Here is a 14,202-nt window from a genome sequence, read left to right as displayed (position 1 = left end):
CAGAGCTTTCAGAGTGTTTCAGACACTGCTGGATGTGTGTACAAAGGGGCCAAGCCGTCTTTGTCGTCCTAGGTGGAACCTGAAGCAGGGTATGAAAAATATGACTTGAGTTCAAGGAAATTGGACAAGAAACAAACCTACGTGTTAGCAGAATTCAAATTTTCTTACTTATCACTTGGAGAAAATCTTCAAACTTCTAGGGGAGCTGGTGAGACAGCCAGAGGGAAACTTTATCACAAAGAAGGACTCATATCTCAGAGCTGGCTTTAGGTAATATGTTCCAACTATGGGACTGTCTTTAGGGTTTCCCTGATGTTCTTGGTTCTTTCATGTATGAGTTATTTTGCTGTGTAATGGGTAATCCCAAGTGTGATAGCTTAAAAAACAGCCATCTATTTAGCTCATAAATCTGTAGTAACTTTGACTGGGCTCAGCTGGCGCTATTTAATTTGTTCAAGCACTTGTGGCCCCTGACTAGTGCTTGCTGGCTTATTTAGGATTCAAGTGGTTTGTGCGTGAGTGTGTCTCCACGTGATCTTAACTTTCTGCAGGCTCACTAGGCCTTTTTCCTACAGTGGCAGCAGGGCTCAAGTGCAACAAGCATTCAAGCAGTGAGAACTCTTGAGGCCTGGGGTAGGAGCTTGCTCAATGTCCTTTCTGTCAGATTCTATTGATCACAGCAGATCACAAGGACAGCTCAGCTTCTGAGCAGTGGGCAGCTGGCCTCTCCCTCTCTCTGGAAGAGTCTCTAAGTGGTGTGGTCACTTTGCAAGGTTACCCTCAGACACCGATCTCTGAGCACCTTGTGCTTTTCAATCACATATCCTCATTTTTGCCTATCCCTGGTCCCACTCCCTTTTCATCTTTCTTTGATTCCAGGGCTCTTTGTTCAGGATGCATTATGGGAAAGAGCTTCTTTTGAAAACAGTTTTTGCCAGATGCCAGACAACAGAGGAAGGAGTACTCATCCATTACTCTGAGCTGTTTCTTAAAGAGAAAGTTCTGGGCTTCATTGACCTCTGCCTAAAATCTCAGTTGTAGCATTTGCCCAGGAAGTTTGCTCAAAGCAGATTCCTGGATTGCATGAGGGAGGCGCAGATTCCCTATTTTCTGGAAGGAATCTAAGCAACTGAGGATTTTCAAGGTTTCCCAGTGTTTGCCTGCCTACCTATCTATCTATCTATCTATTTATTTTTGATGATCTTACATAATTGATCAGGGCACAAAGGGTCAAGGATTACAGGAAAGTGGGTAAGACCATTGTTTCCACACTAATATTTTTTTTTCTGTATCTGGGGTAAGGGGAGAAATAAAGGGAAAAGCCCCACCCAGCCTCCCACCCATCCAGGTCCCCGATGTGAGGCACGCTCTGAGAGTCCTGTTCAAGCAGTTTTGATAGTTCAACAGTTCTAAATTGCTGCCAATCTCGCTGTTCCAAGCACGATGAAATCTATTCAAAATCCACTTCCTAACATAGTCTCTTCTTGGTTGGGGTTCTGACATTAGCAGTTCAGTTGCAGGGATCCCCAAAGGAACATCGTCTAAGGTAATCCTGGACCTGATTCTTGTGTGTACTTGCCAGTACAGGGTCTGGCACAGTCCGTCACCCCCATCAGCTTATGCACATGCTGGTCATTGCAATTGCTGGGTCAATTCTGTTTCCAGCTGTGTCTTCCACGCAAACCAATGGGTGTTACAGTCCAGCCCAATGCTTCTTTTGATTAGCTGGGATTTGGACACATACTTAGCTCAAGTGGGCAAAGGAAGTATTTCACTCATAGGATGGACTATGCCTTATTTGTTTCTCTGTCCCTTCAGTGCCTTGTGCTTACCATGGGGTGTGAGCTTCCCAGCCTGTCCAATTGAGTTAATGACACTATGGTTCCCACCATATGGTGCATGTGTCGGAAACATTAGTCTTCCTGGAAGCCTCACAGATTTGAAATGTGCATTCTCAGGCAGTACCTCAAGCCCACCCATGCAAGACATGGGCATAGCTTGCAGTAGGGTGCCCTGGGCCATGTGGTCTGATTCCAAGTACACACATGGGTGAGGAGGGATTGCCCAGATCCCCCTGGCATGGGTGTGCTCCCTCCAGGCTTGCCCTGCATGCCCTGTGGCAGTGTCTTTATTGCTGCCGAGTTCTTCCACAGGACTGGCCCTGCCATCCTCCTCACCTGTACTGACACATGCACAGCATGTTGCTCCTCTCCTTTCTCAACCTGGGCAGGGCATCTGCCCTCACTCATCAGGCAAGGTCTCCACGCTCAGAGCAAAATGCTGGCTCCTGCTGCGTGAATAGGATCTTTTAAGTTGGAGTCAAGATTTTCCTCCTCTTTCCTGAGGAGCTTAGAAAACTCCTTGCCTTACATGAAGTGCTAAAGACTTTGGAATGAAAAGAAAATTGGCCTGAGGGGTCGCCATGCCCACAGAGTTTCAGATGCACACTGAACCTTTACTGTCAGTTTATACCTCGGGCGTCTGCGCACGCTCAGCCAGCGTATCGTGTTCCTGTTCCTTGAAGCCAAGTTTTACTTCATGGTGGTTTCCTGGAAAGCCCTTCTTCCACAAAGAGGAGCACAGTGAGTCCTTGTCAGCCAGACTGGCTGCTGAAGTTTTATTTCACTGGGCCGGGAGGTCACTGGGGCAGGAAGGGGATGTGCAAATCACCTTGGTCTGAGTGGGAGAATTTTCATGTTCCATCCTGAGATAGGCCAGAGACTTGAACAAGTTGCTTCATCTCTTATCTGTGAAATGGGACACATATGTGGATTAGTCCCCAAAACATGTTGGAACAGACTCATAAAATGAGTTTGCCTCAAACGGAAGTTCGAAATACCTGCAGAGAAAATAGAAGTTTCTGAGAAAACCTGATCAGAGATTGTCCCTGGAATTAGACAATCAGAATATTAAATTAGACACTGAGAGTTTGCATTGTCTGAGGAGGCCTGAAGAAGGTGGAGGCAAGTGTTCTTTCTCATTCTCTGAGGCAGAAGAAGGAAGGGCTAGGAGCGAATGGTGACATGAAGGCAGGGCTTGGGCAAGTCCAGCAGGTTATGAGGGCAAGCATGGTTCTCAGCTCTCCTCTACTGCCATCGCTCTTTCCAGTGCTGTGCACCTGACATTAAAGTCCCCTAAGCCCCTGCATACGGTGGCCCTCCTTCCCTGGAAGAGGCAGAAAATACTCAAAAATTCCACTCTCCCTTCCTTTCTCCCCCTGCAGCACTGACAGGGCCAGGCCCTATGAAACAGCTATACTGGAATTGCATCATTCATGCAACTGAAACTTTTGCATTAAAACAAAAACAATTATGTTTCACAAAATGTGTCTATAAGCAAATGAAAAGATACAACCAGAAAGACAGAATTAATGTGCAGAATACATAAATTTTTAAAAAGGCAAAAAGGTTAGTCAAAATGAGCAAAATGATTAGGAGACAATTTGCTGAAGGATTAACATCTACTAAGAAGTGCATAAAAGTTTTAACCTCATTGATAACAGCAAACACAAAGTCAGCTTAGATGCTGGCTTACATTGTCATGTTGGCAAAAAATTAGCAATCTGATAGTGCCAAATTTTGGTTAAGATGTGTGGTAATATCATATCCATGGGTATTGTAATGAAATATTTTGAAACATTCCTCATGTTGAAGATATATACACATTCTTATTCAGAATTATGCATGCATATCCTAGATGAATTTACGTAGATAAGTTACATACACATTTACATACACATTTATATACTCATACATATATGCATACATCTATGGATGCAACATATATACCTCTAACACATGCACACACAAAAATATGCATGTCAGGAGACATGACAAATAATCACAGAGATTGTCTGTAACAGTAAACTATTGAAAATTTCCCCAGGTCTATCCAGAGGAGACATCAATTGTGCCGTCTATAATGGAATTTCATGTGGCAGTGAAAAGGAATGAACTAGACTACATGAATCAATATGGATTAATTCCACAAACAAAATATTGATCAAAGAAAGTAATTTGCAAATGAATATTTGCAGTACATATACATGCAAGAATCCTAGGAGCATAAGGACTTCTCTTTCTTAATGAGAGCAAAAGAGAGGAAAACTGAAATGAGGTAAGTGATAAATTCTTCAAGAATGGAGGTTTTTCCTGAGAGACAAAAATGGGGGAGGACTGGAGAAGGGCACTACAGAAGGATTTAAGCATGTTGACAATGCGTTAGCTTTTGGACTGGGCCATGAGTTCTGTAGTATTTGCTGTGCTATCCTTTAGCTTGCCTTGTGCATCTTTAACAATACAAAATAAATTCAACAGTGCAGTACTATATAGTAGTGACTCAATCAGGTACCCATCCTCAGGAACTGATCAGAACTGAACTAATGCCATGGGATAATTCCATCTTCCTTAGCCAGACACTCATTCCCGACACTTGCCTTATATATAAGGAGAGAACAGTAACCCATGTTCAGACCTAAGAAGAAATGTGCTGGAGTGAAGGAAGTGGTTTGGGAAAGCTTTTGTTTTTCTGATGAATTTCATTAGCTCTTGCCCCTTCCCTCCTTTCATGGACATTGCCAGGAGTGTGTGATACTTGGATGGTGGCAGCCATCTTGCAGCCATGAGGCTACAAGTTAAAGGGCAGAGCCAGTGTTCTGAAGATTGTGGGAGAAAAGGATGGTCAGGTTTATGGAGCTGATGACACAGTAGAGCCCTGGAGTGAGCCCTGGAACCAGAGTCCCAGATTGTTTATAAGTAGATAATAATTGTCTGAATGGCTTCAGCTATTGGTGGTGGGGCTTTCTGTTACTTGGGGTGAACATCCTTTCTGATATAAAATTCATTCTTTCAGACTTACTATTGGGTTTGTAGCTTTAGGAAAACGCAAACACCAAGTACTTTGTTTGCCTCAACTACCCTTCTTCCCTCCATATACAGGATCCCCTCTCTTTCTGGAGATAGAGAATCTCATCCCTAAGTACTTCTTTGAAGTGAGTTCTCCTTTACACCTTGCTAAAGTTCCCAAGGCAACGCCTGCCTTTTGTGAGGTGCCAAAATGTTCTCTCCCTGCTTCTACTACAGCCCTTCCTGCATAACATGTGTGCCCACCATGAGTCCCTGTATTACAGGTGCCATACATTTTCATTTCTGGGCTGCTAATGGTTGATAAGATGCTGGGCATGTCATGGGTACCTAGCAGCAGTAGGTAGGATGAGTGATGCCTGAACAATCAGGTAGTGAAGTGGGTGGTGAGCAAGAAAGGGCTGGGGAAGAGATCATTGTACGGCGTTTCCATAAATGAACACTGCAAAAAGAACTCTTTTCTTAACAGCTCTTAATGCAATATTACATCAGTCACACTTACAGTTACAAATGATTTCATGTGTTCGATAGAATCACATTTAAGCTCTCCAGCCTATTTAAATCCTGGTTTCCTTCCATTTCCCCATCCTAATCAGGTTTAAGTGACAACTGCTAAAGATCTGTTTTGTAAGGAGATAAATGAATGCAGAGGTGATCCTGGGCTTTTACAAAGTGGTTGCTCTACCAGAGCTTGAACTGTGGAAGGGCGGGCAATGTTTATTATTAGACACTTTTGTGTGCTAAAAAACACAGAGCAATAGCGAATGCATTATTTAATTCAGATGAGTTAAACATTTGCTCCAGTGCAAATGTTTCGAGCAGTAGCTCTTGAGAATTGAATAGTGATTGCATGAAGTATTTTTTCTGGTTTCAGAAAGCCTTTTAATATTTTCTTTTTGTTAGTACCTTGTGTGTGTGTTTGTGTGTAAGGAGGATCAGTAAAGATGAACAGGCTGCAAGGATCATCAATATGCACAATAACTTCTGCATTAATTTTTTATGTTCCCAGGGTGCTGGGGCCATTAGATGGTGGACATATAAAGGAGAACATGCCTTAGTTGAGAGAAGATTTTAGCTGCAGCAGAAATAGACTGAGACAGAAACCCAGTTTAGAGAAGACCTGCAATCTGCAGAGGGTCATTTTAAAAACCTTATTTATGCAAATGTGGGTGAATGATAATCATAGCAACATTTCATCTGGTGTTCATTATTTACTGAGCATGTGCATGCTCAGGGCTTGACACAGTGAAATTCACAAAAGCCAGAGGATAGCTCCTATTCTTCTGCTATTTCCACCTTGCAAGAAAGAAAACAGGCTTAGACTGCAATAGGAATCACAGAACCAGTGAGGAAAGGAGGTGCCCATTTTCCCGGGAACTGGATATGACTATTGTTTTGTGGGTGTGGAGAATGTTGGCTCTCCTTTCTGTGGGCAAAGTTCTAGAAGGGAGGAGGCTGCCTGTATCAAAAGTCCATACCACAACTTCTGCTGGCCAAAAGTTGATACTAGGGTAGGATGGTTTCAACCAAGTCTCAGGAGCAGTAGAGGGCAATTGAGTACTTCAAAAATTTGCCGTCAGTCTGGAGAGGTAAGCCTTACGGATCAAATAGGAACATGGTCAGAAGGAAAGAAGTTGGCATGAAAATCTTTGGTTTTAGGTGTTGTGGCTGCCAGAATATGGGCCTGAGATTTTTATGGTACTTGGTAAGATGTCTGCCTCCCTGTTATGGATGGCAGGTGAGACACATTTGCTTGTGTTTCTTTTTTTTTTTTTGCCTGTGAGTGGTCTTCCTAGGACCCCATGGAACTTTGTGCTCCCCAACTCTTCCCTGCAACTTAAGGGTGGCTCAAGACTATACCCTGCTTTTTTTGTAAGCAAAACCTCTTGCCACAGCTGCCCTTACATGCTGGCTCTAATGCTTGCCATGTAAATGTGAGCTCTAGCTTCAGCTCTTTAATAAAAGAAGGTATGAAAAGAATTTATGGACCCAGGAATTTACGACCAAGTTCTTGAAGCACATGCCACATCACTGGTGGCTGCCTCCTGCTCTGTACCCAATTGCCCTGGGCATGTGCATGGCCAAGATATGCCAGGAAATAGGATAGCTGCTTCCTGTCCTCTCCACATTGGCACCTTTGATCCTTAAACATGATAGCTCTGCCTGTGTCCTGTTTAGAATTTTCAGACACTTGGATGCTTTGATGTTTAACCCAAACCAACGCTTCCCCTGAGGATGTTGTTCAGAAGAGATGTTGAACGGTGATTTGGAAGGCAATGTGTGCACCAACTAGGCAAGGTGACAGGAGATGAGAGTTCTAATATTTTCACTGGTGAAAAGAATATACTATTTTCCAGCCAATGCCTCATTCTGATTGAGGCAACTCATTAATTAGCTCCACTTGGTCAAGACAGCCATGATTCCAATGCAAACAATCAGCTACAGCAGGCTGGGATCTATTCCTGTTTTAATTCAGTTAAAGTGCAGCAATCAACACAACACAGGCCTCCTAATGTTTCTCTGGGAACTTTCCCAATATTGGGCATCCTAGGAAGTGACTTGGGTACTCCTTCTAAGAGGAAATTAGAACATGCGCGGTGGTAACAGGTACTCTTGGTGAAGGATCATTAACTTTCCATAGGTGATAATTCCTCAAATTATTATGGATTCCAGAAATGTGTGGGATTAGGACTAAAAATATCAGCTATTGGACCCGGCATGAAAATCCTTGCCTTGCAAGTGCCTGGATCCCATATGGGCACCAGTTCATATCCTGGCTGCCTCACTTCCCTTCCAGCTTCCTGGGAGAGCAGCAGAGGAATGTCCAAATCCTTGGGACCTTTAGTCCACCTGGGGGACCCAGAAGAAGCTCCAGGCTCCTGGCTTCAGATTGGCTCAGTCCCAACTCCTGCTACCACTTGAGGAGTGAACCAAAGGACAGAAGATCTTTTTCTCTATCTCTGCTCCTCCCTGTAAATCTGCCTTTCCAATAAAAATAAATAAATGTTTAAAAAATGGCAACTGGTCTGAAAGCACCCATCAGGTTTGTTTGTCTCCTTCTTCATGCTCAAAACAACATAATTGTGTTGTGAAAGAAGCAGTGAGAGGGCAACCATATGGAGTATTCCTGTCAGTTAGCAGTAGTCCTTAAAAGAGAGGGCTTGTTTGTAAACGGTGAGTCTTTCCCAGTGTCAATAATTACTACCTGATTACATTGTCCACTGAACAATTATTACATCCTAGACTGATTGTGGAAGGAATGAGTATTTTATTCTACCAGGATGGGTTAGCTTTACTGGCTTTTTCCTTGGTTTATATTCTTTCTGTGCCTTTCTCTATTTCACCCTTCAGTTTTATTTACTGTTGCACTAGGAGGGAGGGGGCAATGCTGGCATCATGTAGGACCTTAAGGAGCTTCCTTATGCCCAGGGCTTTCTTACCCACTCTACACTGGACAGACCACATCCTTAATTTCCTGGGACTGCCCTACATGTCAAGCGAGGCTGTGATTGGAAGTTTGCTACTTTCCTTCCGGTTTTGACACTTCTGGTCAATCCTCATTGAGTTGAAGCTTTTCAGCTGCAGAATATCTTTCAAGAGGATGTTTATTTGTTGTCATTTATAACTGTAGCTTCATTATGATAAGTGCCTCTAAGTAATTTTTTTTTACTCATTATTGCAGTATTCTGTTTAAAGTGGCTTTTTCCTATGCTCTCAACTTGTCTACAAGAGCCTGACTCTTTAGCCCTCTGCAAAGGCCAAGGGCCTTTCGCTTCTTGGGGAAGTGTCATTTTCTGCACTTTCTTTAATGTTTTCTGTCGTGTATGCTCTCTCACTAGCAGCAGGTATACTATACATGAGGAAATCATTATGCAGCAAAGGTGGGTGTTGGTGGTTTCTACTCTCTTCTCAAACTGGCAATGATCTGGGCACAAGTTTCTTCAGATTTCCAGAGAACACGGCCATTCTGCATGGAAAGCTGCAATTAGCAGTTAATCAAAGGGAATATGCCAAAGTCTGGGCATATTAGAGTTGAGTTAGAGCCATCTATCCAGGTTGACTCTCATGTGTGGATTGCCCATGTGCTCACAAGGCTGCCGATTCAGGAGGGATGCGGTGACTCCAGTGCAAGTCTCAAAGTATAGAATACGCTCACAGTAGCTGGGTGAGTACTGCTCAGCTAACTGTTCTGTCCCATCTGATATAACAAATGTAAAGGCAGACAGATCCTTGCCTTGACTGACAAAAGATGGATGCTCGAGTCTATTTTCTTCCCTGAAAATTTAGAATTGGGGTGGAGCAAGAGAGGCACTCTTTGTGGGTGACTAGACCAACCCAAAGGAGATGGGGCTTGATGAATCCCACCAGGCAGTAGAGAAAACTTGTCCTAGAAGACAGAAAGACGAAACTACATTGTGTGTGTGTGTTGTGCACATCTGTGCTCATGTGAGTGCATGCATGAATGTGCAATACTGACACGAAAGTTGGAGCAATGATGCTATTTCTATTTGTTCTTTCTGGGTCTTCTGAGGTCTGCCTACATTTCTGTCCTAAAGGCACTTGTCACAGAGCTTCTATTGGTTTCTATTACTTGGAAGCAGATAACGAACTCCGTTATTCTAATTACAAAGATATAGACGGTGGGCCCACATTGAAGATAATCATTTAGTCTGCACACTTAAGCACCTGCCTGTTCATTCTTTCATTTGGCAAACATGTACCACATTTGGGTACTGGACTAGGTTCTTTGGAGAGGCTGTTGAGTAATGCAGACCCGATGCCTGAGTTCAGAGACCCTTTGGGCTGAGAAAAGGAGGTGGGGTATAAATTTTCCAAGGCTGCCAAGTAAGTTACCACAGACATGGGGGCTTAAAGCCACAGTTATGTATTCTCTTATGGCTCTGGAAGTCACAGGTCTGAAAGCAAAGTATCAGCAATGCCATGGTTACTGTGAAAACTCAAGGGGGAGAATCTTCTTGCCTCTTCCAGCTCTGGGTGACTTCATTGGTTCTTCAGCCCTGGTGACATGGCTCCAACTTTGGCCTTTGGCTTTACATGGGCTTCTCCTCTCTTTACATGGGCTTCCTCTGTTGTGGAAATGATCCCTTGGATTTAGAACCCACCAGAATGATCTAGGGTGATTTCATCTCAGGTTCCTTGACTTAATGATATTTGCAAAGACCTTTCTTGGAAATAAAGTCACATTCACAGGCTCTGTGAGTTCTGGAAGGAACACACCATTTAGGGAACCATGATTCAAACCCTGCAGGTGGTAGACAATCATTACAAGTTTGGAGAGTATGGCAGAACAGACTAGCAGGGGTCTTAAGAAATTGCTATAACAATCTCTTCTTTGAAATGACAGTAGGTACTTGGTAGATTGAGAGATGGGGCAGATGGTGGATGGGCACAAAGACAGACAGAGGTTCCTCTTGGAAGGTGGAAACGTAAGTGAAGCTGCAACAGAGCTAGCAAGAAGAAGCAGAGCATGTCAGACATTGAGGAGAGCAGAGAGTCTGATGACAGAGCCCAGGTTGCCTAGTGCAGAAGTTCCGACTCCAGCAGGTAGGAGGCTGCCTGTAGACTGGCTTTAAGTGGAGGAGGGAAGTGATCTAATTTGCATTTTAAGAGGATTTCCTTCACTGCCTTTTGTGCTCCTCAGCGCCCAGGTTCCCTAATTTACTAATAATGGCCAACAATATTGCTGGGGGGGGGGGAATCCTCCCCCCTTTGCACAGGGAGCCTGGGTAGAGGAAGATGCATCCAAAACATTTGATTTGCACATTCCTTCCACCCCATCTGCTTCTGCCTTAATTCTGCTTTGGAAAGTTATAAATCAGTAACATATCACCTCAAGGGCTAAGATACCAAAAGCAATTCTGTATGGTGAAAAATAGGAGGCTTCTTGGCTGCTCTGACATTTATTATACCCGGGCGCCTTATTTTTCCTAATGAACGTTTCCTTCTCTTATGCTTATCGGTTTTAACCCAGCCATTTACCACCTCCGACCTGCTGATTAGGGGCTGGCAATGAGCTTCCATCACTGTCAGGGAAGGGGAGGAAAAATTGCAAACTAAATGGCAAGATGTTGCTGTGAGAGCCAGCAGTGAAGTCTGCAGCGTTCCTCCAGAGAACCGCAGGCCCAGTGAAACCCTCCTCTCCCTGCAGGGACGTGGCAGGGTCACATGACCGAGCAGTCAAATAGGCCCCTGATTAACCAGGCTTATATTGATGCAAATAATCCTGCCGGAGCCTGCAATAGCTAATGCATTCTGCAACCGCGGGTTTTCATCGGTAGCACAAAATTGTGGAGAGGAAAGCCATTTTCATAATATTAATAATGGAATTACAGAACCAGGTCACTAAGAGGAATGCTGCTGACTCAGTGAATGCAGCGTGGCATTGAATGTGGGGATTAGGACAGAGTAAAACGAAGCACGCATCTTCCACAGCTATCTCATGGTGTAAACCCGCGTTCCCCTTCCCCTTCCTGTATCAAAGAGAAAGAGCCTTAAAAATGACTCTAGCTAAATTCAATTCTTAGGTGAATTCATTATGAAAAAAAAGCACTGTTCCGTGGGCTGAACCACTCACCACTACCTTGGTTCCTCTCTTTTTTTCTTTGATTAAGCTTTGGGTTTTACCTTCCTTGTCCATGTCCTGGTCGAATGTCGCAGTTCAGGCACGACGTCTCCCAGTGCTTTCTACAGGAACAATTAAAATTGCAAATGAAGAACGATCCATGCCTCCTGAATGTATCTGCCCATGGCGATGAAGGGAGGGATGAAATTCTGTGCAGACCTCTCAGGACTTGGGCTGAGCAAAGTGGGGCAAGGTGAGCGCCTATAGCTCTTCTCGGGCCGGGCTGGGAGGAGGCAGGTGATGTTAGCTAAGGACACAGCTTTCTATCTGCCTTCAGACTTGTTCATCAGTCCACAGTCATTCCCCAACCAGCCTCACCAACTACTAAGCAATTGTATTGTCTTCTCTCTCTTCTCTCTTCTGCTCATTTTTCTGATAACCAGCCCTACTAGAAGTCTTACAGTCAGCTGTGGAGTAGGGAGCTTATCTAGCTCGTTCTGTGGCACAAAAACAGTGGGGAGGAGCAAAGCAGCTCTTACAGGCCCCAGTTTTAATTCAAGGGCAGCTGCCGACTCAGAGGTTGTGCACAACAGACTCGGAGCCCAACAGCCTTGCGTTGCGTCCTGAGTTACCATTCCTATAAGCCTCCATTTGTTTGTCCCTAAAACAGGGGCAGGAAAGAGCTCCTACCTTATGAGGTTGTGGCAATCAAATGATTCTGAACTGGTTCTTAGAGCAGATATTGCCACAGAGTAAGTGCCTAACAGACACACAAGGCAGGAGTGTGACCTTGGCAGGTGCTTTGTTTCTATGGCGTCAAGGTCACAGACAATGAGATCAGAAGACCTTGTTGGCATCCTTGCTGGCTATCGGGATTGAATGAAGCACAGTTATTTGAGTTGAGGTTCCCACTGATTGTCACTGGTATGTGAGTTTGTGAGTGTTTCCACGATTAAAGCAGGCCTGGGAGAAAGTAGGTCTCCCATCTCTTGTCCTTGCTACCCAGAACTGGGCTGGGACACATGTCTTGCACCATGCAGGTCATTGTTCTGTTCAAAGTAAGCAGCCCCAGGAGCTTGGGCAGCTTCTCCCATGACCTAGTTTCTGAGACCATAGTAACTTCCCTTGTGGTCTGATTTGTCACTCACTGTCCTTGTTACGTTTAGAGATCAGAGCTGAGCCCAACAACCTCCATCCGGATGTTTCCATTCCTAGTTCCTTTTACAAATTCATATTTTGGCGACTCCAGGCTTCCCTTGCTTTGCTCGGTACAATCTTCACATATGTTGGTGGCTTTCAGAAACTGAGAACAGGAGTGACAAATGCAGTTCACCGAAGGCTTGCTCAGAGCCAGGACCTGCATGTCGCATCACGGCTCTGGCCAGGGCATGGCCTGCCTGACCTGCCTGAGCCATTACACTTATCCCTGTGTTCTCAACCCTTCCTTCTCATCCCTCAGTCCTGTTCATCCTGTTCCCCAAATGTGCTTGATTTTCTTTATGCCCTGTTGGTCTTGTTAGGGGGAGCATTTTCCCCAATATTCTCCTAGCTGACTGTACTGCTTTATTCAGGCACTGCCTAAATTCTTTTCTACAGAGGGTCCTCTTCTTACTTCATTTTTCCATACTTTGTTTACTCACGTTTCTGGTTCCTGCTAATTTGTTTCTTGTCTGCGTCTCCCACTGGATTTAAGGTTTTATGAGGCGTGGTCTTGGTTATTCTCTGTTATGTAGTCCTACTGACGTCAACAGTGCCTAGCACAAAGTGGGTCCTCAATAAATACGCGCTGAGTGAATAGCTAAGCAGCAGCAATTAACAGTGTTGACAGAAGAACGTAGCTCCCCTCAGTAAGGAGCACCCGAATGGAGCCACGGTGGCCCCTCCTAAGCACGGCTGATTGCACAGAGCAGCCACAGCTGACTACACCGTCGCCTGAGGGATTACATCCACAACAAGGAGATGGAGTGAGGACATTGCCCCGGCTTCCGTCCCTCCTGACGCTGGCCAGGCTCACGGCACGCCTGGGTTTCGCACAACTGCACTTGCCCTGGCTGTGCGTAGAAAGCAGCCCCACTTCCTGGAGCCCTTCCTGCCTCCTCCGTGGGCCTGGCTTTGCGCGTGCTGAGGCACCCGTTGGGGGGCGCTGTGGACGTGCTCTGACTTCCGGCTCCGGGGCCCAGCTGGCGGAAGCAGATCTAGCCACTTCAGGTTGCTCTCACCAGCCTGCTCCTTATATATGGAAACCCGGGCAGAAAGCAGTGAGCACAGGGTGATAAATAGCTCTGTGTAGGAGATGTTTCCCAATACTGAAAAAGCGACCTCTGTTCAAATGGGGCCTATCTTTTGCAACGTGGATATTTTCCTCCCCGCCCCGGAGGAGACAAATTGGCAAAGTCAGACTGGACAGCCGTGGCGTTCCTCCGCGCGGGATGGATTTCAGGGCCGCGGGGGCAGTGGGGCGTGCAGGTGTGCCGTGGCGGCCCGGGATGCGCATCCATCAGGAGGCCCGAGCCTGGTCAGGTGGCTGGCGGGAAGCAGCCTCGGAGACGGCCCTCACTTGGGTAAGTGCCCAGGCCGCGGGCAGCCACCAGCTCCTTGATCCTCACCCTAATGTGTGTGTTCTGGGGGCGTCCTGGCCGCTGAGGTTCAGCCGGCGCCTGGCGCAGGCCGCGGCAGCCTGAGGGAACTCGGGCACCTGCCCTGGTGGTCTGCTTGTGGGGCCTCTGCACTCCGGCCTGGCAGGGCTGGAGCTGCGGG

The 14,202-nt window shown here is 45.6% G+C and overlaps 1 long non-coding RNA gene across 1 annotated transcript; it reads right to left on the bottom strand.

Annotated features, from left to right (window-relative positions):
- Positions 1–2,221: 2,221 nt before the first annotated feature.
- On the bottom strand, positions 2,222–13,148 carry LOC131481450 (uncharacterized). Its single transcript, XR_009246344.1, has 3 exons — positions 13,086–13,148; positions 11,508–11,622; positions 2,222–2,747 (listed from the first exon to the last, which is right to left on the bottom strand). It is a non-coding gene; the product is annotated as an uncharacterized LOC131481450 (long non-coding RNA).
- Between the last annotated feature and the right edge of the window lie 1,054 nt (positions 13,149–14,202).

Source organism: Ochotona princeps, chromosome 11 (assembly GCF_030435755.1).
Source record: "Ochotona princeps isolate mOchPri1 chromosome 11, mOchPri1.hap1, whole genome shotgun sequence".
NCBI classification, from domain to species: Eukaryota; Metazoa; Chordata; class Mammalia; order Lagomorpha; family Ochotonidae; genus Ochotona; species Ochotona princeps.
The sequence above is the reverse complement of the archived record's forward strand: the minus strand, read 5'-3'. Positions and strand labels throughout refer to the sequence as shown.